Raw genomic sequence first — 27397 nt, 5'->3', positions numbered from 1 at the left:
TCTGTGTGCAATTGCAGTATGATATTAGACCAGTAAACAGATCAATTAGGATACAACCAGATATGACAGATAAAAGATATGACAGATAAAAGTGGGCAGAGCATTAGAGAGGTAAACTCAGCCTAGAGGTGGCATTTGAATGAGGCTTAAATTGATGAGGGAGAGTTTGGCAAGTGAAGAGAGTTTGGGAACTGCATAGTACTCCATTGTGTAAACGTACCACAGCTTTTTATATCCACTCATCTACTGATGGGCACTTAGGCTGTTTCCAAATCTTGACTCTTGTAAATAGCACTGCTATGAACCTTAGGGTGCAAAAGTTATTTTGAATTGTTGTTTCAGAATTCTTAGAGTATATTCCCAACAGTGAAATATACTCTAAGGCTGGGTCAAAAGGCAGTTCCATTTTTAATTTTTTGAGGAAACTCCATACTGTTTCCACAGTGGGCACCAGTCTGCATTCCCACCAACAGTGCACTAGAGGTCCCCCTTCTCCACATCCTCACCAGCACTTGCTGTTTGTTGATTTATTAATGATGGCCATTTTGATGGGTGTGAGTGTTAATTTCATTGTGGTTTTAATTTGCATCTCTCTGATGGCTCATGATATTGAGCATCTCTTCATATGTCTGTATGTCCTCCTTGGAGAAGTGTCTGTTCAAGTCCTTTGCCCATTTTTTAATTGGATTATTTGTCTTCCTGGTTTTGAGTCAAATAAATTCTTTATATATATTTTGAGATTAAACCCTTATCTGAGGTATCATTGTCAAATATGTTCTCCCATATAGTGGGTTCCTTTTTCATTTTGATGATTGGTTCTTTTAGCCATGCAGCTTTTTAATTTGATGTCGTCCCATTTGTTTTTTATTTTCCTTTGCTTCCCATTCTTTAGGAAATATATTGGCAAAAATATTGGTACACAACACATCTGAAATTTTACTGCCTACTTTTTCTGCTAAGACTTTTATAGAATTACAACTTATGTTTAAGTATTTTATTCATTTTGAGTTTATGCTGGTATATGGTGTAAGTTGGTAGACTAGTTTCTTTTTCCTTTTTGCATGTACAGTACCAGTCCAGTTTTCCTAATACCATTTGTTGAAGAGATTGTCTTTATTCCATTGTATGCTCTCACCTTCTTTGCCAAATATTAATTGACCATGAAAGTGTGGGTTTGTTCCTGGGCTCCCTGTTCAGTTCCATTGATCTATGTGTCTGTTCTTATGCCACTACCAGACTGTTTTAATTATAGTGGCCTTACAGTATAGTTTGATATCATGTATTTTGATCCCTCCAACTTTATTCTTCTTTCTCAAGATTTCTGATGCTATTTAGGGTCATTTTGGTTCCATATAAATTTTTGGAATATTTGTTCTAGATCTGTGAAATGTGCCATTGGTATTTTAATATAAATTGCATTGAATCTATAAATTGCTTTGGGTAGTATGGACATTTTAATGATGTTAACTCTTTCAGTCCATAAACAGAGTATGTGCTTTCACTTATTTGTATTTTCCTCAATTTCTTTCTTTACTGTCCTTTCATTTTTGTTTTTGTTTTTTGTTTTTTTAGATTCAGTTGTTGATAGTTGTGAGTCTGTCTCTTTCTTCAGTGTCTGATAGTTTTCCAAGTACAGGTCTTTTACCTCCTTAGTTAAATTTATTCCTAGGTACCTTAATTTTTTGTTACATTAGTAAGTGGGATTTTTTTTTAATTTCTCTGTCTCATAGTTAATTATTGATGTATACTAATGCCACTGATTTCTGAATTCTGATTTTTTTTTATCCTGCTGCTTTGCCAAATTCATTTATTAGATCTAGTAGGTTTTTGGTTGAGCTTATAAGGTTTTCTATGTACAATATCATGTCTTCTAATAATGACTGTTTTAATTCCTCCTCCCCAAGTTAAATTCTTCTTATTTCTTCTTCTTTTCTGATCACTGTGGCTAGGATTTCCCATACAATGTTGAGTAAGAGTGGTGAAAATGGACATCCCTGTCTTGCTCCCTATCCTAAAGAAAACACTATTAGTTTTTGCCCATTGACTATGATGCTGACAGTAGGTTTTTCATATATGGCCTTTATTATGTTGAGGTATGATCCCTCGATTCCCACTTTGCTGAGAGTTTTTATCATAAATAGGCACTGCATTTTATCAAATGCTTTTTCTTCATCAATTGATATGATCATGCTATTTTTACTTTTCATTTTCTTTATGTGATGTATCACATTGATTGATTTGTGAATATTGTACCAACCTTCCAGGCCCAGGATAAACCCCACTTGATCATGGTGTATGGTCTTTTTAATGTATTGCTGGATCTGGTATGCTGATACTTGTTGAGAATTTTAGCACCTATATTCATCAGAGATATTTGCTTATAATTGTCTTTCTTTGTTGTGTCTTTACCTGGTTTTTGAATTAGGATAATATGAGCCTGGTAAAAAAAGCTTGGAAGTCTTCCCTCCTCTTTAACTTTTTTGGAGCAGTTTGAGAACAATGGATGTGTTAGTTCTTCTTTGAACATTTGGCAAAATTTGCTTGTGAAGCCAACTGGTCCAAGACTTTTGTTTACTGGGAGTTTTTTGAGTATTGTTAAAATTTCATTAGTTATTATTAGTCTGTTCAGGTTTTCTGCTTCTTCTTGATTCAGTGTTGGAAGATTATATGTTTCTAGAAATGTATCCATTTTATGTGGGTTGTCCAATTCCTTGACATATAGTTGTTCATGGTATTTTATTACAATCCTTTGTATTTTTTGTGATATCTTGTATGCTGTTTTACAGGTACTAACAGAACAAAACAAAACAACAGAAAAATATAACAAAAACAAGTAAAAACACCAACAACAGCAAAATCAATGAGAAAAGATCAAAGAATAAGAGGAAAAAGAAACAATAGTGAAATGGGAAAAGAATATGAGGAGAACAGAGGAAAGAAACATGATTTTGCCAGGGGAGAAGAAAGAGAAACAATAAAAGTAAGGAATAGAAAGAGGAAAATGGCAGAAATTAAGAAAGAAAAAGAATAAAAATAAGAAAATGAAAAAGAAAAAATAGAGTAAGACAAAGAAATAGTAAAAAAGAGATATAAAGAAAAAATAGAGAAACAGTAGAAGAAAAACAATACTAAAAAGCTATGAAAAAGTAAAAAATAACAAAAATTAAAAAGAACAAAATAGAATTCATCATAGCAGAGTTTGGTCCCTGCCTGCTGGGTTCTCCCTTTGGCTATTGCTCTGATGTTGTCTTAAGCTGGTATAAGCCAATGTCAGATGCTGTCCAGGTACTAGCCCTCATCAGCCTGTTTACTGCAAGCAATACACAGTTTGCAGCTGTCTCCTCCATGCTTAACTGTGCATAGGATAGGTCAAGTTGCATTGCAAGGCTGGCTTTTATCAGCACTGGGCCCAGGGATGGGTCAGCAAAGGTCCCAAGGTACAGTAGTATCTGCCTTCATCTGCCCTTGCCTGCTGGCCTGCTGTCAGTCATAGCAAGCCTATCTGACTTTCTGAGAGGTCCTCTGGTGGAATTAGGAGGATGGAACCCTGGGTCTCCTGTGGTGGGGAGGTGCCATTTAGAGTTCAGGGAAGATAGTGGCTGTGTTCCCCTGGCCCTAAGCCACACATCTGAGTCTATACTGAATTATTTCTCTGAACTCATCAGGGCACAGACCCTAGTAGAAAAGCAGGGGGAGCCTCCAGAGCCCAGAGTTTGGTTCTCTCACAAGGGGGAAGCACCAGTGGAGTTCCCAGGAAAATGTATGGAATGGGCGTGCCCCAAAGCCAGTCTCTGAAACCCCCCAATTCTGCTTATATTGCTGTCTCCTCAGCAGAGATTAAGTGCCGCATGGAGTGGGGCAGTTAAAGGGCTGGGTCAGGCAAGCAGGATTCCAGAGGATGGGGAGAACAGGGTCTGAGAGGGTAGGGTGAGAGTTATTCCACAGGGTGAGGTCATTGTTTTTACCATGGGAGGGGTTTGTGCTTCTCAAGAAAAATGGCTGCTGTGGTTATTTGGGGATGTCCTGAAGCAGGGATGCTAGCAGCGGTTCCCCCATCTCACCCTTATGCCTCCCACTCCAGACTCTCCTCACACAATTCCAGTCCATAGCACCCTCTCCCTCCCTTCACTGTTTCCCAAGGCAAGTGGCTACAAATTAAAAACCTGTACTTCAGTGTTTTTAAAAAAAATAAAACAAACAAACCAAACCCAGAGGCCTTTCACCACAAGATGCTATGTGGACTAGTTGTTCTCAGTTCTGGTGCTCCAGGCTTGGGAGTCCAGTCTTGGGTCCAGGCTTCACTCCTCTCAAGGGGAGGCTTCCACAGCCGTGCTGTGCCCTCAGTCTGCCACCCATGAGGGCAGGGCCTGCCCCTTTCACTTCTCTAACCTTCCTACTGTCTTCAGGGTGGTTTCTTCTTCTCCTTGGTTAAAAACATCCTCTTCAGGTACTCTTCAGTTGGTTTTTTTGAGTGGCTATTCCCCTCTTTAGTTTTATTTCTGGATTTATTTATTCAGTTTGATTCCAGGAGGAGGTAGGAGAAAGATCCTCCTACTGTGCTGCCATCTTGCAGTCTCCCTGCTCATTGTTTTTTTTTTTTTTTTTTTTTTTAGATTTTATTCATTTATTTTAGAGAGGGAGGGGAGGGAGAAAGAGAGAGAGAAACATTAATGTGCGGTTTCTGGGGGTCATGGCCTGCAACCCAGGCATGTACCCTGACTGGGAATCGAACTTGCGACACTTTGGTTCGCAGCCTGCGTTCAATCCACTGAGCTACGCCAGCCAGGGCTTTCATTGTTTTCTTTGGCTGCTTTTATGATACAACTTAAGTGTTGAGCAGTTATGACAAAAATTGTATTGTATACAAAGGTAAAATATTCACCATCTTTCCCTGCCCATAAAAAGTTTGCTGATTATTAATCTGAGGCTCCCTTCATCTCATTTTTATCTCATTGGAAATGTAAAGTTATTTACAATAAGTCTCATACCTGCTTTGAGTAACAAACCTCACTAGAAAAGAAATGTGCCCCCCCTTAAAAACAAAATGGCTTTCTACAAAACACAAGCTCTTTTGGAGGAATGTAGAGGTAAAACAGCTTGGCTGTATGTATAAGGAGACAGCTTGGCTCATGCTTTACAAAGTGGAAGTAATTTGCAAAAGTTACTACCTTGGGTCCCCAACTTATACATACTTGGCTTTGCCACTGTATGGAAAGATAATCAAGTCTGGGAGACTAACTCCTATCTCTCTAACTGAGCTTCTTGTCAGCATAATGATTTCAACAACATTGGCAAGATTTAATATTTAGTTGGAATTCAAGTGTCTATGTAGCACTGCTTTAAGTACTTTACATGTATTAATTAATTCAACTCTCTCTTAAACACACACTGTTATTAATTGCACTTTATAGATGTGAACACTAAGGCATACAGAAGCTAATGGAAGTCCCAGGCTTACCAGACCAAAAAATTGTCATCTCGCCAGTGTATTCTCTTCTCTGTCATAAGATCCTAACTGAGGGGTCAGCTATTTTAATCAGAGGGGTTGCTTGGTGAGCAGGGAGCAAGAGCCTTGCAATTTAGGTAGATTTTCTTAGTGGTAAAATGCCTCAAGATAACATGATAAAAATTTTCACTCCATTTTATAAATAGTCATAAATGTTTCAAGTATAGATTCACATTTGCTCTTCAAGAAACCTGGCTTGGATTATGCTGAAGATACACTGATATTATTCCTTGCTCCTTGGCTTTCTTTATGAATCTGTGCAAATCATTCTCCTCTTTTTCTTCAGGTCAGTTAAAATAACATGGTTGGGTTTCATCTTTCATTTTCCAGTCCTTCTTTAAGTTTTGCCCAAGTCACCTTATTTTAACTTGGGTATTTTCAAAGATGCTTTGTTTCCAATTTTATAAGCTCTCTTTGGCACTTCTACAAATGACTAATCTTCTACTTTGTGTTGCTTCTTAATAATTGCACTGTCAATGAGTAAACCAATTTCCATATTCTTGGAGGTACTTTACATTCCCTCTACCTACTCAGTAAACTCCTGAGAAGATTAATGCTGTCAGAAGGATTTTTAAAGATAGCATATTTAATTGTCTAAGTCCATAATAGCACACCCACCATCATCCCAATTGGCCCTTTATTTTCTACTCCAGAAAGAATGGCAAGAGTTATTTTAAAAGTTCATAGGTACTATTAAGTCTCAGGCCTAAATTTCTAATACAGGACAGATCAAAGATAAAGAAAAACAACTTGTGCTGCCAGTGTTGGTATGAGACCTGACAGGGACGATTTCTGCATACATGCCTATCAGGTCTCCCTGTCTTCAGCATGTGTAGCTGAGAGTGAAAACCATAGGATTGTGTGGTTACCACATGGCCACCCAGACAGACGTGAGCAACACTTACTAGTCATTGCTACTATTTTACCTCTCTCTGGCATGAAATGGGAATATGTGAGGGGAATTCCAAAGGTGAGTTTAGAAACTCTGACCCATGGTAGGGTCAAATGAGTTTGGAATGAAAATCAATCACTGAGGAATTAAGTGTAGTCATTGTTACCTAAAAACCTAGTAAGTATTTTAGGAAGTGTTTAATTATATGCTGTGATGTGCAGCAAAGTGACATCTGCCTTCTCAGTCCTTACCCCTGGATGTAGTTAGTGTTTTACTGTCTTGTACAAGTAATGTCTGGGTTATCATGAGAAAGGATCCATATTCCATCTATGTGGGACAGAGAGACAAGAAGAGTCAAAAGAAGCAAGATGAGGATGAGACTAAGAGAGCAGGACATAAGGGTAAGAAAGTTCATATCATGGAAATAGAAGGTTCATGGATTCACGAGAATCTTGGAGAACATAAATGGAACTTCCCACACATGATAGGAGGTGTTCTGAGACAATGTTTTTGGATTACAAATTCAGAACTGGACTCCATGAACAGTAAAATATGAAAATTAGGCCATGGAATTTACCAAAGTAAGAGAGAGGGCTTTTCATTAGCATATTTAAAATAATAATCTATTCTGATACAATGAGGACTCTTCTAATCCCTTCTAATATGTTCTGTTTGTTGTGGACCGCTGTCTTTGCATACTGAAATAGAATGATTTCACTTATGGGAGCTCTTTTAATGACTTAAAGACATATCTTGACCATTGTGTCTTAAATGCTAAAAGTTCACTTTAAGTAGAATTGTTTTCTATTCATTCTTATGGATGCTTGTACCTTCCTATATTCTACAAAATGTTGATTGTCTGCATTACTTAATATTCTAAAAATAGCTTGTTTTTGTTCACTTTCACTTAAAGTTCTACAGCAGCAATTGTAATACTTCTATCTTGCTACCCAAAAACAAACAAACAAACAAACAAACAAACAAACAAATAAAAATACCCCTCATTTCTTACTTGGAGGAGTGACTTACTTACCCTCACAGAGTAGAAATGTGGAAAGAGGCTATGATACTTCCTCTGTTCAATCTTTAAGTGTCATTCTTCCATCAAGAGTGAGAGATTTATAATATCATGTTCAATTTTGAGTTTTTATTTTCACTTTGACTACTATGTATTTGGTGCTTTTGAGAACTACTTTATAAGGGAGGTAAAAGATAATCACAGCTTTTACTTATTTTTAAAATAGTCTTACCCATTTATTGTATAGCTACCAGATACTATAATGAAGCTCTTATTTTCACAGTTGCAATAGAAATGACCACTTCCTCCTTTTAGTAAGACCTTTTCAACCATACTAGGTGGGTGGATTATGTGTCTTGTTACAGGTGGGTATGACCACATGATTTCTGTGAAGGTACAATTACATGAACAAAATCCTTAGATTTTTTTTTTCTGGTATATCAGGATGATGGGGCAGGCCAAAAAGGTAGAGCAGGGCATAGAGTTCCATGGAGGTTTCTGTATTATACTTTCTTCCAGTGGAGAGCTGGGGGAATATAATCTGTTGCCTGTTGCCTTAACAACCAGCATTGCTTGTGACCTTCATTGAATATCTGCATTTTTTAGCATCATTGCTGAGTAAGAAGAAGGCATGGACTGGAGAAGCATATTCTCAGAAACTATTGTGCTCAGCCTAAATAACCATCATAATGCATAAGTGTAAAAAAACCCCACAAAGCTGCCTAATTGTATGACTTGAGTTGAAAGAAAAATCTGGTGGCATCAACTGAGGCCTTTGGCTTTGGGTTGTTGTTAAGGCTTTGTGTAGGCAGCACTGATTGGCTTCATTATGGGTCCAGAAACCAAGCTGCCAGCTGTGGCTGTGGATGCACAGTGCTTCCACCACCTTACCTGAGTTACCAGAGAGGGGATAAAATGGTTGCTAGGGACTGGGAAATGCATTCAGTTTCATAAACATTGAAGCAGAATGGGAAAGTGTCTAGATCCAAACAAAAAACAGTGGCTGAAACACTGCAATTGTAGCTCCCTAGAGTCCTGTTGCTTTGTCCTTCCAAGTCACATAGCACTGAAATAGCTGATGAGCAGGCATACCATCTCCTTATATAAATGGGCACAGTATGACCCTGGCCAATGGCATGTGGCAGGACAGTTATCATTTCATTCTTTCCTCCTCTCTTCCATTCAGCAGTGTTTCAGCCTCTGGCTGAATGACATGCAAAAGTGATTTCTAAGCTAAACCAGAGAATCCTGTCACTAGAAATAATGGAATTGAATACAATAGGCAGCATTCTCATATAGTTTTCCTTACCTGTTCAGTGAACATTTTATGTATTTCTTGGACAATTACAACAAAATTATTACAAAAGGTGACCCCATTTATATTGCTCAGTCTAAGCCTAGGTGCATGACCAGTTTAAGACAGTTTTCTTAAAGACACAATTACAATGTGCACAAAACCACTGACTAACTTTCTGCTTTGAGACAAAATTCATAAAATAGTGTGGCTTGCAAATGCACACAGAGGTATGTTGTTTTTTTTTTTATTTTTAGGGGTGGATACATAAGCAAAGTGGCACATTGATTTAAAAAGGGGGGTAGGATCAAGGGTGGGAGGTGAGGGTGGCTGGGGTCCAGGGCAGTGATGAGGAAAAAAAAAAGAATGAAGGAAAATTTAAACAAACAAACAAAAAAACTTCCGACCAAGGTGGAGGTGGAGGTGTATACAAATTACTACCTCACACAACCAAAAGACAACAAATTTAAAAACAAAAAATAACCAGAACTGCCAGAAAATTGAACTGTATGGAAGTCTGACAACCAAGGATTTAAAGAAGAAACACTCATCCAGACTGGTAGGAGGGTGGAAACAGGCAGCCGGTGACTGAAGGACAGGGGCTGGTGAGGCAGTGGCTGGCAGAGTGGGTAGTTTCACATTTGCATGCAGGTAAACTGGAAGGAACAACTGGGGATAATGAAAGACTGTACAAGGCAGCGTTCCACTGTGGGGAAATAAAGCCTCAAAACCTCTGACTGAAAAAATCTGTGGGTGTTGAGGCAGCAGGGGAAACTTCCAGCCTCACAGGGGAGTCATTGGAGAGACCCACAGGGTCTTAAAACATACACAAAACCACCCTCTTGGGAATCAGCACCAGAAAGGCCAAATTTGCTTGTGGGAGGAAATAACTAAAAGGTGGCCGAGAGCCAAGCAAGTGGCATTGTTCCCTCTGAGACCCTTCCCCCACATACAATGCCAGATGCAGCAATGTGGGTTGTCCCACCCTGGTGAATACTAAGGCTTCTGCCCCTTACAACATAACAGGTCCACACGGAGACAAAAAAAAAAAAATGTCCCAGCTGAAAGAACAGATCAAAGCTCCAGAAAAAATACAACTAAGTGATGAAGAGAGAGCCAACCTATCAGATGCACAGATAAAACCACTGGTAATCAGGATGCTCACAGAAATGTTTGAGTATGGTGGCAAAATAGAGGAAAAAGTGAAATAAAGTGAAAATGTACAGGGAACCAACAGTGAAGGGAAGGAAACAGGGACTCACTCAGATCAATGGTTTGGAACAGAAGGAAGAAATAAACATTCAACTATAACAGAAAAATGATTGGAAAACAAGAATTCAAAAAAAATGTGAAGAGGCTTAGAAACCTATGGGACAACTTTAAACATTCTAACATCCAAATCATGGGAGTGCCAGAGGAGAAGAGGAAAAGGAAGAAATTGTACACTTATTTGAAAACATAGTGAAGGAGAACTTCCCCAATCTGGCAAAGGAAATAGACTTCTCAGAAGTCCAGGAAGCTCAGAGAGGCCCAAAGAAGTTGGACCCAAGGAAGCACATCATAATTACATTACCCAAGATTAAAGATAAAGGGAGAATCCTAAAAGCATCAAGGGCAAAGGAGAGGTTTACTTACAAATGAGTGCCCTTAAGACTGTCAGCTGATTTCTCAAAAGAAACCTTGCAGGCAAGAAGGAACTGGAAAGAAGTATTCCAAGTCATGAAAGACAAGGACCTACATCCAAGATTACTCTATCCAGCAAAGTTATCCTTTTGAATGGAAGGGCAGATAAAGTGCTTCCCAGATAAGGAAAGTTTAAAGGAGCTCATCACCACTAAGCCCTTATTATATGAAATGTTAAAGGTCCTTATCTAAGAAGATCACAAACCATAAACAGTAAAATGACAGCAAAGTCACAACTATAAACAACTGAACCTAAACAAAAAGAAAAACAAAAATGAACTAAGCAAACAAGTAGAACAGGAAGAGGATTACAGAAATGGAGATCACATGGGGGTGGTATCAGTGGGGAAGGGGTAGGGGGAGAATGGGGGAAAAGGTACAGGGAATAAGAAGCATAACTGGTAGGCATAAAATAAACAGGGTAGATTAAGGATAGTATAAGAAATGGAGAAGCCGAAGAACTTATATGTACAACCCATGGACATGAATTAAGGTGAAGGAAATGCTAGAGAGTGGGGTGGTGCAGGGTGGAGGGGAAGAAGGGGGAGAGAAAAAATGGGACAATTGTAATAGCATAATTAAAAAAATACTTAAAAAAATGAAACCAGTCAGGTTGGCCGCATGTTTTTGTTTCCCCTTCCTTCCTTGTCACCATTTAGGTTTAGGCTCTTCTACACAAGCAAGGTAAAGGTGACAGATGGGTTCTGTAAAAGAGCAGAGAAGTTGGCTAAGGCAGGTAAGATGGAGAGGAAAAAGAGTCAGGAAGTTGAGGGTGATCATAATGATGACCCATGGAATTCAAGACATTACTAATCAGAGCCAGACATGAAACTCCTCTTGCCAATCTAATAGTCTTATATGCGTTTGTAGCCTAACACTGTCTTTTACTGTTTTAGAATTTTTTGTGTGAATGTAAGACTTATTTATTTCACAGTGTGGAACACAGTGTCGAATTTCCTCAGAAAACTAAAAATGGAACTGCCTTTTGACCTGGCAATTCCACTGCTGGGATTATATCCTAAGAACCCTGAAACACCAATCCAAAAGAACCTATGCACCCCAATGTTCATAGCAGCACAATTTACAATAGCCAAGTGCTGGAAGTAACCTGAGTGCCCATCAGTAAATAAATGGGTCAAAAAAATATAGTACATTTACACAATGGAACACTATGCAGCAGAAAGAAAGAAGGAGCGTCTACCTTTCTCAACAGCATGGATGGAACTGGAGAGAATTACACTAAGTGAAATAAACCAGGCAGTGAGGGACAAATACCATATGATCTCACCTTTAAGTGGAACCTAATCAACAAAACAAGCAATCACGCAAACAGTAACCAGAGACATTGCAATTAAGAACGATCTGACATAACTGGAAGGGAGGTGAGTGGGGATAATGGGAGAGAAAGGGTGAAGGGTTTTCAGAAACAACTATAAAGGACACATGGACAAAACCAAGGAAAGGGTGGAAACGGGAGGGAGGTGAGGATGGCTAGGTTGGGAGGGAGTGATGGGGGGTAAATGAATACAAGTTTACTTGAAGAACAATAAAATAATTTTTAAAAAGACTTATTTGTTTCACACAATAGTCTTCCTTGAGGGAAGATACCACATCCTATTTTATTTTTCTTTCATCATAAGAATAGGAATACTGTAGGTGCTCAATAAAGTATACTGAGTGATTGAATTGAAGATGAGGGTAAGGGCTGAACTTCTTCAGAAGTTTTACATTAAAATTATTTGCCAGAAATTTTTCCCAAGAAATTGTTTAGTGTGGGTATTTACAGATACAGTACAGCAATTTTAGTGGAATTTTAATTTAGGCTTCATGTAGTATTCCCAATCCATCTGTTAATTGCACTGATTACATCCTCTGGTTGATTATGCTAAAAATTGCTATCCACGCCTCAGGTCAGGCAATGAGAAAGTTGTGGGTTGAGTTGTGAGGGAGGATAAATTGGTGAGAATTGGAGTAACAAGCAACTGAAAATAAAGGCAGGGGATGTTTGGAGAGACTGTACTGATTAGTTATCATGCTGAGCATTTCTATAAAATCTAACTCTGTGGGCAGATTGAAAGCTTAAACTGCAGACTTACTTCAGTACTGCATTGTCCCTACACGTAAAATTACCAAGACTCTAAATTTTATTTTATTTTATTTTTTACTTTAAGAAACACATACCTAAGTCCATACATGTGGAGTGCTTTCAGTTGTGATCCTTGGTCTCAAATCATTGTTTAAATTCCCAGAATGTGAGTCACCTAAGTCTCTAATCTGAACCTCTGGGAATGTCCAGTGGAATCCTGCAGGTTCTGGGAAGGCAGTGTAGTGTACTCCTCAAGACTTATTGAAACAGACTCATAGATATACAGCAGGGGTCCCCAACAACCAAGTCTCAAGTAAAGCTCACCTGAGCTCCACTTCCTGCCCTGCTTCCTCTGGTCTTCTACAAAATTGGTCTGTGGTGCCAAAAAGGTTGGGAACCATCGATATAAAGAACAGACTGATGGTTGCCTGAGGCAGGAGGGGATTAAGAAGTACAAATTAGCCCTGGCTGGTATAGCTCAGTGGATTGAGTGCAGGCCTGCAAACCAAAGTGTGGAGGGAGAGATTCCCCAGTCAGGGCACATGCCTGAATTGTGGGCCAGTTCCCCAGTAGGGGGTACACTAGAGGCAACCACACATTGATGTTTCTCTTTCTTCTTCCCTTCCCCTCTTTCTATAAACAAATGAATAAAACATTTTTAAAAAAGAAGTGTAAATTGGTAGCTACAAAATAGTCATGAGGATATAAAGTTCAGCATAGGGAATATAGTTAATAAATATTGGGGGAACACTTTATAAAGTATATGCTTGTGGAACCACTATACCATATACCCAAAACTAATACAAAATAATATTGACTGTAAACTGTAATTGAAAAAAACAAACTTATGGTGTTTAGAGCAAGTCCTGCTTAGGCTTGAGTGTTATCTCTAGTATTATCTTTGGTCTTGAGTATTATCTTTAAGAAGGAAGGAAGGGAGGAAGGATAAGAAACCAATAGTCAAAGTGAGGATTCTTTTAGGTCTGACATGCTCTCTCTCACAAATGCAGGAGTCTTGCTTAAGGCCAGTAAATGGAAAAGTGGAAAAAGGAGAATATGGAGCATTTAGGCAAATCTGTACTTGGCAGATAAAATATACTGAAAGTCTCTACAAACCTGCTTTGGGCCTTTTTCTACTTGGTATTTTCAGCAGTGACTTGGATAACAAAATAGAGTGTCTGCTTATCAAATTTTCAGAAGTCTAATTTGTAAGGGATATCTAATATTCTGAAAAACAAAATAAAAATTCAAAAGACTCTCAGTTTAAACAGTGAGTTGAAGCTAACAAGCTGAAAATCAATGGAATAAATGTGAAGTCCCACACTTAGATTAAAACCTCCATTGCACAAGAGAGGTTTGGAGAAATGTAACTTAATATCAGTTTAGGTAAAAACAGACATTAACTGTTGGCACAATTTATGATAAAGAGCAGAGTGGTCTTACAGTGAGTCAATAGAAATATAGCCTCCAGATTGTGGGAGGTAAAAATTCAAACTTACTTTGCACTGGTTAGGTTACATCTAGAGTCTTATGTTTTGCCAATATATATTTAAAAAGCCATTGAAAATGAGCTTGTAATCATATGGTAAAAGGGAAAAAAATCTGTATACGGTCCTATGAGATGATTAAACTAGAAGAAGGGATATTTCACAGAGATGTTAACACCCATTCTTTTATTTGAAGAGTTCCTGTGTGTAAGTGAAACTGCCTAGTTCTCCAAATGCCAAAACTTTCTTCATAAATTAGACTTAAAATTTGGCTCCAATTTAAGGAAATATTTCCAACAATTAAGCTGTTTAGGGAGACAAGGAGGACCCTGCTGCAGCAGAGCCTGGAAGACAGACTGGTGCGATGCACAGAAAGAGCATGCTGGCTCTCAGTGGCTGTCTGGCCTGGATGTGGATGACCTCCAGTGTCCCTACATTTCAGGAGAAAGAACTGCACTTTGAAAATTAAATCTTGAGACTGAAAGTGTGTGACTTGGTATTAGCCCTCCAGGCTGCACACAGGCGCTGTTGGCTGTTTGATTAGCTCATCCTTGTCTGACGGACAGGTGTTGTTACCCTGGGAAGCATGCTCAGCTCTCATTGTTTTGGTTACTTTGAGGGGAGACTAATCCCCTCTGGAGATATTTGCTTGTTTTTGTTGTCAGAGCAGTCACACTTTTCCCTTTGTGTCTCTTAGCTTGTTTTTGAAGTTTAGCTTCACAGAAAAATAGACCTTATGTTTCCTTGGTGATTCTGGACAGCCCCTCCTCCACCCTCAGAAGCAGCCACTCATGGGTTTTTTATTCTGGTTTGCATTTTATCCAGCAGAAAGAAGAATGAAATACCACTTTTGGGGCCAAAAGTTTAAAATTCCTTGCAAATAAAAGCATCTTTCAGAGGTGAAGACAGGCCAGAGACACCTTCTTTTCTCTTCCTTTTCTTTCTTTCTTCTTTCTTTTTTCTTTCTCCTTTCTTGTTTTGAGTTGCCTTCTATATGAAAATGTTAAATGTTGTCATTTTATATTTTATAAATTAATGCTTTCATCAGAAATAAATATAGCAACTCTGGGTAAAGCACCAATGGTCTACATTTGAGGCCTTTGCCACGACGAGGCTTGTGGCAATTTGACCTTTCTGGCTATTCTTCTGTAGGGTTCTTTTCCATAATAGGATTAGTATAATAAGGTTATGGACTTAAAAACATTTATAAAAATGGAGCTTTAATTAAATAAAGGAAAATGTAAAATCTTAATGTAAATAAAACTAGAAATATATGTATCTTTACCTGAGTGTCTTCTATTAATTCCATATGAAACAAAGAATATAAATCAAATGTAAATTTTCAAAATGTATATGGCCAGTTCGGCCATTTTTCACTATGCTATACAACCAGAATGAAAGTATTGCTCTAAATATAGTTCATGGACCAAAAACATCAACACCATCTTCTAGAATTTCTTAGAAAGCCAGAATTTTGTGCTGTAATCCAAACTTATTATATCAAAACCCACACTTTAAAAAGATACCCCAGTGATTAATATACACATTAAACTTTAAGATGTACTGCTCTAGAACATACCCACTTAAAAATTACAATCATCTAAAATCTAACAGCTAGAGCTGGTCACAAGTAAATGCATCTAGTTTAGTGATAGCAGTTCAGAATGGCTCTTATGCCAAAACCTTCATTCACTAAACTCTTCTCTGCATTCAGGATAACTCCTGCAATTTTTAGGGTGAAGGTCAATTCTTCTCTATTCCCAACTTTCTTATACTCCCACAATTCAGGCTTTTATGTGTTCTAAATCAAGGAAACAATTTTTGTGCAAAGGTCTACAAATTCCAGTGTGAAGAGCAAAATTTCTAAAAGATCTTGCTTCTACAATGAAGACTCTACTGATTTGGGGGTAATCTTTTGCTTTCATTGCATTATTTACTTTTTGATCAATTCCTTCACTTCTTCCCCACAGCTATTATGGTATAGGTACTTTGGAATTTCCTAATGGGTAAGAAATGTGTCCCTTTTTCCTTTCCAGCTAAAGAAGGCTAATAAGAAATTACTGTGTGGACCACGGAAAGGAAGCATGAAACAGAGAGTATAGTCCACACTCTCACCTTTGCAAAAGATGTCTTCACAGCTTATATATATTCATAACAGATTCATCAATGTTAAAACTTTCAGTGGATTTGGACCCAAAGCTCTAGTTACAAACAACAGTGTTTATAACTGGGTTATTCACTATATACACCTCTATTGGATACCAAGCATGTGGTAAGTGGCTGAAAAGATGCATAGCCTTAATTCTGGCAACAAAATGCAAACAATGACTCTTAGCACATTTGAGCTGCAGGCTTTTAAAAACTTGATTTGGGTTATGTAATAGTCTTACAAGAGATGGGGTATCATGTGAAATGGATCTCAACATGTTGCGTTGATGAATGATCTGAGGGTTACAATTAACAGACTTAGGGAGTGAAGACATAATAGAACTCTTCACCCAAGTGAAAAGGGCAACCAGACAACTAATGCAGGAATCATTTTCACATGGGGTCATCTATAGCACTAAAAGGTTACTCAACATGCAATTTTGCCCTGATAGTACTTCATTTAATCTACTCCAGGAAAGAATAGCAACAGAACAGGTAGAATGAAGACAGACTGTTGCTTAACATACAAACTTAAATTCTTTATCTAGATTGTATGTGACATAGTTTCAGTTTCATTGTCTTGAGATTGTGTTGTGAGAGCCAACAGTTCATCAACACAGGGTTAGAGATGTTTTACTTGCATTTTTTCCTGTTTGCCTCAATAGTTATGCAGAAGTAACTTCCATATTTTTCTTATTTAAGATGAATTAATAATGGCATATAGTCATTGCAATAATTTGATGAGATAGTGCATGCAAAAGCATTTGGTAAACTGGAAAAGACAGCAGAGATGTTGTACATACCCATACAAACAGATACTATTTTCTCTCCCACTTGTCATTTTCTCAATGTAGGTGAACACTGATTGTAACCTAAAAGCATGTGATGAAATCTTTCTCTTTAGATTTTGCATCATTATTTATTGAAATCTGCAATTGATCAGCATCCCTTCTTTACATCTCTCCCATTTCTTCGATTTTATCCTATTAACTTGCCTTTTCCCCAGAGCAGTCTAAAAAAGTTCCCTCTCTTCTCTCGGTGTTTACATTCTCCAAATGCTTGTGGACACTTATCATATGCCATCTAAGTTGTTGCTTCACCAAGCTATTTGGATTTCATTCTTTCATCTTTACTTATAGGTCAATGCCTCCATCTTTTAATCATTTTTCTGGTTGTTCTCTGAATGCAGTCCAATTTGTTGATATCTTTTGGGTGTGAGATGCCAAGAACAGAGTGTGCAGTGTGATGAAGGAGCCATGCCCATCACTTGTCAGCCAGATGGTTTGATTGGTACTTCAGAGGACATGTTGAATGTATAGTGGGGCCTGAGATAAAGAGAAAGGAAATAGTAAATCTTGAAAAAGTAATTCTTCAATTCATTGTCCCTAGGAAAACTAAATAAACAGTTAATTAAAAGATGTATGTCTAGTTTCATGACTAGCAGATGCTATTTGGATGAGAAAGGCAGAAAAGGGCATCATTTAAAAAGATAAAGCAGCAACAGCATAATGCCATAAATTAGACCCTTTCTCACATTTGAAGAAACAATGGTAAACTATGAATAGTAGTATATTGAGGAATGTGTTTTGTCATTCTACTCAATATGAAAGCAGAAGGGAAATTTGGATTAAGTAATTAAAAACATTTAACATATTCCTTTACCATGCTAATGTAGATAATACCCAATTCATAAAATGTGCCCCCCTGAAAGAGATAAATTCTGTAAATTTATATTTTATAGAGTTTCCATTAAAAGTTTTTAGGTTAGGTTTCACAAGTTAGGCTTAGGTTTACTTGCAGGATGAATAAAAGATTAATGTATGAATATTTGTTATGTAGAATATCCATAGTTGGTATTCAACAGCTAGTATTTTCTAGATTGAAGCTGAGTATAGATAATTCAGCCAGATGGTTTACTGAATCTGAGTTTCATTGCAGCCCTAATTTATCTTTAGTGTTTTGCTTTATGCTTATGTTTAAATTTTTACTGTACTCATTGAACTGTGCTTGATCATTAATAATGGCAGCTATCTTTAATGAGATGCATGTCACCCTCTAGCAGGTGGTATGGTCTAATAGTCTAAGCATTGAATTATGAGTCTGTAAGGATGTATTCTTATATGGGACTGTATTGTAGAATAGGAAAAATAAAAGCATCTTAAAAATGGAATAACATTTGAAATAAGAGAATGGAAAAAAAAACAGGTTTTCCTGAATAACAATATGTCCCTGTTAGTCCCTAAAAGGAGAAATCATAATTCACATACTGCTATTGTGAAATCTAGTAGAAGCTTGGTCAATAAAATGCTGACATTTTTAGTTGAGATAGCCCATCTGTTACTTTGTGCTATAAGGAGGGGGAAGTGAGAGATGGTTACTTCAGAGCATGTACATTGTCTAGCATTAAGCTGCCAGAAAGAATAAAGTATACAGGTCTTATTTCTTAGAACCTGAGACTATCTCTGAGGTTTTGTTAGCCTATATACAATCCACATGTATACTGGATGATGCTTCTTAGATATAGGTCTAGTCAAAGTGCTATGTTTAATTATTAATTTGTATCTTCCCTTTGATAACTTTAACCTAAAATGAGGATTTGAGGGATGGAAATATACAGTCAAGATTTATAAGTAAATGAACAAAGCCCCAAAAGAGAATTCATAGGAATACAGTTTTGGGTTCAGTTCACCCAGCAATGTGACCTTGGGCGATGCCTTTGAGTCTGTAAATGGAGAAATTATCCATGCTCTCTTTCACTCCTGAAATAGTTGGGGATATCCAAGGTGACAATAGCATGGGATGATAGTAAGGGAAGTGCTATATGGAAAAGCGCAATGTCTTATCATTGTTTTTCACTGTGTGGTAAAGGTAAACATATCTCTTTGCATTTCTTTCATCCTTACATTAAAGTTTATTTCTAAAATATGTTAATTTAGAAGAAGGGTTCAATGCTGAAAATGGGTCAGTTCTGCTAGTAAGTTTCAGAGTAAAGAATGGGAAAATAACTTGCATTGAATAAAAGGTAGCATTTGTATTTAGAATTTTCTTTTTTAATAGATTTTATACTTGGAATTTTTATAATTTTCATAGAGAAATAAGGCACAGAAAATATGATTCTTGCCCCAGCTGGTACTCTCTTATCTCATCGTATGGTTGTAACCCAAAGGCACGGTTACCATCACTTTCTGACCTCTATTCCCTAGAATATTTGGAATAATGAGGAATTTGTGTCACCTCGTCTTCCACTTTATTTCTACTCTCTCTTCTGAATGGTATTTTCTCTCTTCATTCATTCTTTACTGTGCCATGCACCAAGGAACACTTGTTGCTGGTGTGTCAGATAGGTCATGGGTGGCAGACCACATGGTGTAAGTAGAGCTGAGACCCTCAAAGTGGTCTCCACAGAGAAGAAGAAGAAGAAAGAGTAGGTCTTACTAATTATTTTCCCTCATAATCATATGAAAAAATTATATGCACATATATATCAGACCATTGAAATACTGGAAAACTTAAAATTAAAAATGTGTAGAGAATTTTAGCTTGCATACTAAATAGAATGATCATTGTTGAAGAGAAACAAATGCAAGATGTTAGAGTTGACTTAGAGATATTATCTGTGGTTGCAGGGCTGGTTAATAAAATCACTCTATTATTCTTTGATATCTGTTCTTTTAGAAGAGGCTTTTCTTGTTTAAATAAATACCAAACTTATCTCTACCCATATTTCATAGGACACTTCATCCTCTACTCACAAAAGTTAATCCATTGTTCATTTTTACCAAAGCAATATAGTAGAAGGGAGCCCTTGTAGTGGGAGGTAGACAGCTCTGGTTTAAGTTTTGGCTCTGCCTAGTATTTAAGATGATATCAGGAAATTTAATCTTCCTGAATTTTTTATCATTAGAATAATGATATGTTACTCAACTTGGTGGACTGCTCATTTATTGGATAAGTGCATACTAACCTCCTATTATGTGCCAGAAATTCTTCTTGGTGCTAGCAGAAGGCCAGAGAAGCACAAGGGAAAAATGGGTGTAAGGATTAATTAAGTATCTGTAATGGGTCCTGGCATGGAGAGCATGCTCAATAATATTCAAGTCATTCTCTATCCTATTCTTTTCCAAAACCAAGCTCCAAAATCAAAGGAATCTTTGCCCCCAACTTTCAGTAAAGACTGAGAATAGAAAAGCATATTAACTGATTTTTTAACTAACTGACCAAAATTCAAAATATTTTTTTTCTTCTGTGTCTATCTGGAATGAGGTAAGTGACATAGAACATGAAGGTGCACGCATGTGTAAGCACCTCTGACTACACACTTTCCCACAACAACATATGCAGTCTCTTCCTTATAAAATACAGAAGCAACCACAGTACAACTTGTACTTCAGAATTGTGATGGCTCTTGAAGAAATACTATAGATATTTTGCCTTGTCATTGTTTCTTCACATAAAAATTGAAAGACAGAGTAAGAGTCTTACGCCTCTGATTTCCTACACACTGGGAATGAGGTTGGGGGTGGATAATTAATCAAGGAAAAAATGGTATATCTCTTTTTGTCATCATCTCTGAAGAAGAGAAAAGGGTTCAAGCAAAATTAATCTCTGGGGAAGAGGTATTAAAAGCATTCAGGAACTAACAAAAGAATCACTTATTTTTTTATCCGCAAAGAAAATTATTTGTTGCTGTTTGGAGGAAGAAATGAGAATCAACACATTGCTAGGCCTCTTGAGTATGTAATTTTATTTAATTCTCACTACATGCAATTCAATATGAAATATACAGTATAGAACTAAAAAAGCAGCAGACACAAGGTAAGTATAATTTGGGATTATGCATGTTTGCCTTTGTTTAACCAGGAAGCCCCTACTCTTCTACTTCATCAGGAGATTCATCATACCTCATTACTCTTTGTCCAAAAGTTCTCAACACTTTGCCCAAAAGTGTTTGCCTGGGTTCTGTTTCATTTCAATCCAAAGTATACTTTCTTTAATACTATGTAGAGCCCTGGCTAATGTGGCTTAGTGGATTGAGTGTTGGCCTGTGAACCAAAGGCTTTACCAGTTTGATTGCCATTCAGTGCACACGGCTTGGCTACAGGCCAGGTCTCCTGTTGGGGGCACATGAGAGGCGACCACACATTGATGTTTCTCTCCTTCTTTTTCTCTCTCCCTTCTCTTTTCTCTAAAAGTAAATAAATAAATTTTTAAAAATATTATGTAGAGATATTAGCTATGGTGACATCTCCCTAAGATAACATTTGGGGTAATATAGAGGATATTAGGTGATATGTCATCAGACCTCTATTTCATATCCTGTAAATGAGACAAACAATGGATTTCACGTATGTCAAGTACCAACAGAATGCCTGGCAAACAATAGGATTTTAACAAATAGTAATTTTTTATTCTTAATCTGCAAGTCAACTTTTCATTTTACATAATTTACTCATGTCCTTGGTAGGCTTGTTCTCATTTAAAATCCCCTTTAAAGTCTTTGAAACTAGGGACAATGTTGTAGAGATTAATCTAGTGTATTAGAACCATCTTTCTATTGCATTTTTATCTTTCTCTGGCTCTTGATAATCCCTTATTTTAGTCTCTATTCCTGTATTTTTCTCTCATTCCTCCTTTTGAGTTTGTACTTTTTTCAACTACAGAATTTCCATCGCCTAATATTCTTATTATCCAAGCCACCTTGCTTGGGGCCATAGGGTAAAGTATATTCGTTGGCTCAGGAGAAAGTCTAGTAATGTGCAGAAATGCCTTACCTGAGGCCAGGGGAGAATTTAATACATTTTCTAATCTCTTCTCCTGTGAACGTCCTTGTAGCCACGTAATGAGAGTGAGGCAATCTTTTTGTCCCCTGGTTTCTTTTCTCTTGCTTTGTTTTATTTTGTTTTGCTTTCTGTCAGCTTGTGGAAGACAGAACCAGGGATGTTTGATGAGGGCCTAATAATATGAAGCAGGAGAACAGCGTAAGGAGCCTGCTGCTGCATTTATGCAGACACCTGCATTCTCCCACCAAAAAGAAATAGATTTATTCACTCTTCTTTCAAAATGAACTCAACTGCCTCTGGTTTTATTGTCTTTCTCCCCAGGGCTTGGTCTTTCTTATACCCATTGCTTATTTCCTCCTCTACGTTTTCTTACATCCTTCTTCTTTTTCTAGATAACTGCCCTACCTCTTCTCCCTCTGATACTATATCCAGGACAGAAAAAATGTTCTTCATTTCCTAAAAGATAGGCTAATTATCAATAATAAAAAACATAGAAAATGTGTATGGCTTTACTAAGTAAGATCATTTTTATTTTCACATTTTACCTAAGTCTTTAAATAACCCTGTTCAGTACATATTACTGTCATTCCCATTTTACAGATGGAATAACCAGGCTCAGCCCTATATTGCATGCAACTACTAGGTGTTCTGATTTTTGTTAATATGCCCTTTGCCCAAAATTTTACTCTCTTTCCATTTTAGCCTATATTGATATTTCCCTTCTCTGATTTATTTTGGTACTTACACATACTGCATAATTTAATATTTAATTATATACTGTGTAAAGCTATCATAGGATTACTTCATAAATCTCTCTTCTTAGATATATATATATATATATATATATATATATATATATATATACTTCATGAATCTCTCTTTATAGATATAGAGAGAGATATAGACAAGATATATGTATATATACCTTGTCTAACAAGATTGTTGGCCACACAAAATATGGGCATGCTGTCTTATGCTTGTTTTTTTTTTTTTTTCTGGAGTACTTGACTCAGTATCAGAGTCATACATGCTTAATAAATATTTTTGACTGATTGAATGAGCCAAAAAGATTTATCCCATTTTAACAAATTCTGTATCTCCTTAAAAGTCTAAAAGACTGGATGGATGGTAGTGGTAATGATGGTAGAAATAATACTTTACCTTTTGTTCATAAAATCCATCATCTTCATTTCTTTTTGAGAGCTATGAATGTTTTTTCTGAAAGGATTCCCAGTTCACAGATGCTGCCTGTGAAGCAGGCAGTGGCCAAACCACCTCTGCCTGGGCTGTTCTTGTCAAAGTGAATGAAGATTGTCACCATTTGGAATGCTTGTCATACTCTCTTTTGTAAGGTTTGACCTGTCATGCAAGCTACAGAGAACAAATGAGAATTTTCTGACCAAAATCAAATGTTCAGAACATCACCTTACAAATCTGGGTAAGCTGAACTGTATTGTGTTATAATACTCTTGCTTTCTGTGGAATATGATATTTACTTAATTCCCTTACTTTTTTTCTAACTTGTGTTTTCTTGTATAAATGGTATAAGGGGAAAGTAAAGTGCTGGCATGTATGTTTCTCTTCTAGTAGGAGAAGTACCTTTTAAAGGAGGAAACAGGTGTTGAAGTGCCTCTTCCTTACCTGTACCCTACTCCTTATTTTTCCTCATGTCTTCCTAGTTGGCAAGAGAGTCTGGCTTTTATGCCTAAGATTCACAGGAAATGTGTCTTCCTTAGCTGAAGAAATATTTAGACTGCAGCAGAGACAGATGTGAATCCCACACTCACAACATACCTGGTCCTATTCAGTCTTTCATACGAGAGAACTAAAGCATGAAGAGTGCTTTTGAAAAGTTTTAAAATTATTTTTAATAATCACAGCCCTCTCTGCCATGGAGGCTGGCAGTCTTGTTTTTTTTTTTCTCTTCACTACCTGCTTGAGTGTTACAGAATTCTTTTCCTCTTCCTTTTCTCTTTTTCAAGGATAGGTAGTCTCACTTTAGGTTATCATGCAGGTGTCTTTTAAAGGAGACAGTTGTGAAAACATGCAATGCCTGCTTCACAATCTAACTGGGAAGCAGTGGTAAAGAAAGGGATGTTTTTTGGGACACAGAGTTTATTCTTTGTCCAAAAACCACATAAGCATCTAATGGAACACACAGTAAGGGACTTAAAAAAACAAATGAAATATATTAGAAACAAAACCATATCCCAAAAAGGAGAATATGAAGGGTGAGGCCATGTACGCAGTGCAGGTATTATTGTGGAGGTTTTAGCTTTCTTAGACACAGGAAAGTGCTACTCTCTGAATTCAAAGTGGGTTCCTGGGTTAAGGAAATTCTATCTTGAGTGTGTTAGAAATGTAAACTCTTCAGCCCCACTTTAGATTTACAAAATCAGAATCTGCATTTGGTAAGAACACCAGTTAACTCTTGGTCCCCAACTATTGATAATCTTCCTTCCTGTTGCTGCCTTTTTGTGACTGGCCCCTTTGCCTCTACTGCACCTCCTTTCTGAAGATTCTCATCAGACTTCTTGGCTGCTGCATCAAGCAGCCTGTTGGAAACAAATTGCATAATGCTGTAGAGAGAATCAGTCTTTAGCTACCAAAACAAAATTCTGATGCCAGGCTATTTCTGGGGGTGCTGTTTGTGTATGCTGCTGGGTGCTCTGTGGTTAATACATAATTTCACTCTTGAAAGGCAGAAATTAGATCAATATTTCTTCATTTCCTTGGGTTTAGGAGTAACACATGCCAGGATTAATAGGTCTCAATTTTTTTTCAAAATATTAAAATTTGTTCTATGTTGTCAGAACAATAAATCATTTACTCTGAGTCCTTCATGCTCAAGGAATAGTGAAGTAATTATTGATTCTGGTCAAAATATTAAACCTTTGAAGTGATATTTGCTGATAACATTCTTCACTAAGAAAAATCATCATTTCCTTCACCACTTACTGTGGGTTAATAACGAACTCCTACAACCTGAATTATTATTTGTTACTGCTTTATGCAAAGAAAACACAATGAAGACATGTAGAATATTCGCACCAGCTGTTCTCCCCAAGTGCCATGACACCAGGTTTATTCTGTGTAGTACCATATAATTAAGACTCATGTCTGCTTTGGTGCCTGAGTATGTTGCTGTGGTGCTAGGTCTTTCTAGGATATTATTCTCAGTATTCAGTTATAGACACTTGTTTGTTGAAGGTCATACTCCTGATGGACATTAGAATAGAAAAAAACTTCAGATGTTTTTTCTTCCATATTTGACTACGGCCTTAATGTATATTAACCTTGGCTGATGTAGCTCTGTGGATTGAGCACGAGCCTGCAAACCAAAGGGTTGCCAGTTCTATTCCCAGTCAGGGCACATGCCTGCATTGCGAGCTAGGTCCCCTGTAGGGAATGCATGAGAGGCAACCACACATTAATGTTTCTCTCCATCTCTTTCTCCTTCCCTTCCCCTCTCTCCAAAATAAATAAAATCTTTAAAAAAAAACAGTGTGTATTAACTGGTGAATTAAGGTATTGTCTGATTCAAATACAAATCAAAATCCATTTTGGTTCACTAGATTCAACTCTGGGGGAACTAAAATTTCTTCTACACTGTTATATCTACAACTGTGATGAATTAGCTGTGGTGTCCCTAGTTTAGTAATTTTAACTTTTAGTATAGTCTGTACAGTAGACAATTTGAAGAACCTTGCAGATTTTGAATTGGCTTTTAATATAATACAAAAATGCCTCCTTCTTGATGTCAGGGGAACTTCATGAATACAGTAGGTTCTCAAAGATGCTTCTTTCATTTCTTAGATTATCAATAAAGATATTGAAATTTCACTCTGTATGGTAGTATTCATAAAACTAAAGAAATAAAATACAAGGGAGATTATTTATTTTTTTAATATTAAGATAATGTATCATTCAAAAAGAAAATTCTTTTTATTTATCAATTTTTTAAATTATATTTTTCCCTCACAATAGATCCCTTCTCCCACCCCACCCCCTACAATCATCACACTGTTGTCCATGTTCCTAAGTCCTTTATCCTTTTTTTCTGGATCCCTCTATCCCCTAAATGCCAACCCCCCAAGCTGTTAGCCCTCTATAAGTCTGTCTCTATTTTGCTAGTTAGTTCAATTTGTTCATTAGATTCCACACATGAATGGAATCATATGGTATTTGTCTTTCTCTGACTGGTTTATTTCACTTAGCATAATGTCCTTCAGGTCTATCCATGCTGTTGCAAAAGGCAAAATTGTTTCTTTTTTATAACCAAGTAGTATTCCATCATGTAAATGTACCATAGCTTTTTTATTCACTCATCTATTGATGGATACTTGGACTGTTTCCATATCCTGGCAATTGTAAATAACACTGAAATTAACATGGGGTGCTTATATTCTTTTGAATTAGTGTTTCAGGTTTCTTGAGACAAATTCTCAAAGGTAGAATCTCTGGGTCATAAGGCAATTACATTTTTTATTTTTTTGAAGTATCTCCATATGGCTTTCCACAGTGGCTGCACCAATCTGCACTCCCATCAACAGTGCAAAAGTGTTCCCCTTTCTCTACATCCTCACCAGCATTTGTTGTTTGTTTGTCTGTTTTTATTTATTGATAGCCATTCTGACTGGTGTGAGTTGATATCTTATTGTGGTTTTCATTTGTATTGTTCTGATGACTAGTGATGTTGAGCATCTTTTTGTATGTCTATTGGTCATCTGTATGTCCTCTTTGGAGAAGTGTCTATTCAGTTCCTTTGACCATTTTTTTCATTTGGCTGATTGTTTGGTGCTGAGTTTTATAAGTTCATTATAAAGTTTGGATAGTAACTCCTTATCAGATGTGTCACTGGATATATTCTCCCATTCAAATGTTTGTCTTTTTATTTTGTTGATGATTTCCTTTGCATTAAAAATAATTTTGTTGTTGTAGTCATATTTTTCAATTTCATCTTTTATTTGCCTTGCCTGAGGAGATATAACAGAAAAAAATATGTAAGATATCTGAAATTTTACTGCCTGTGTTTTCTTCTAGGATTTTCATGGTTTTGGGTCTAACATTTTTTAATCCATTTTGAATTTATTTTTGTGTGTGGTATAAGAAGATGGTCTGGTTTCGTTTTTCTGTCTGTGTCTATCCAATTTCTCCAACACCATTTACTGAATAAACTATCTTTAGCCCACTGTATGTGCTAGCTTCCTCCATCAAAATTAATCGACTAAAAAGGCATAGGTTTAATCCTGGGTCCTGTATTCTGTTCCACTGATCTGTATGTCTGTTTTTATGCCAGCACCATGTTATTTTGATTACTATGGCCTTATACTATAGTTTGATATTTGGTAGCATGATCCCTCCAACTTTGTTCTTCTTTCTCAAGATCACTATGCCATGCGGGGCCTTTTGTGGTTCCACATACATTTTTGAAATACTTGTTCTAGTTCTGTGAACTATGTCATTGGAATTTTGATAGGAATTGTGTTGAAACTATAGATTG

This window comes from Phyllostomus hastatus, unplaced genomic scaffold, assembly GCF_019186645.2.
Source record: "Phyllostomus hastatus isolate PE091 unplaced genomic scaffold, TTU_PhHast_1.1 phas_contig_86, whole genome shotgun sequence".
In the NCBI taxonomy this organism is placed as follows: domain Eukaryota; kingdom Metazoa; phylum Chordata; class Mammalia; order Chiroptera; family Phyllostomidae; genus Phyllostomus; species Phyllostomus hastatus.
Note: the sequence above shows the minus strand (reverse complement) of the source record.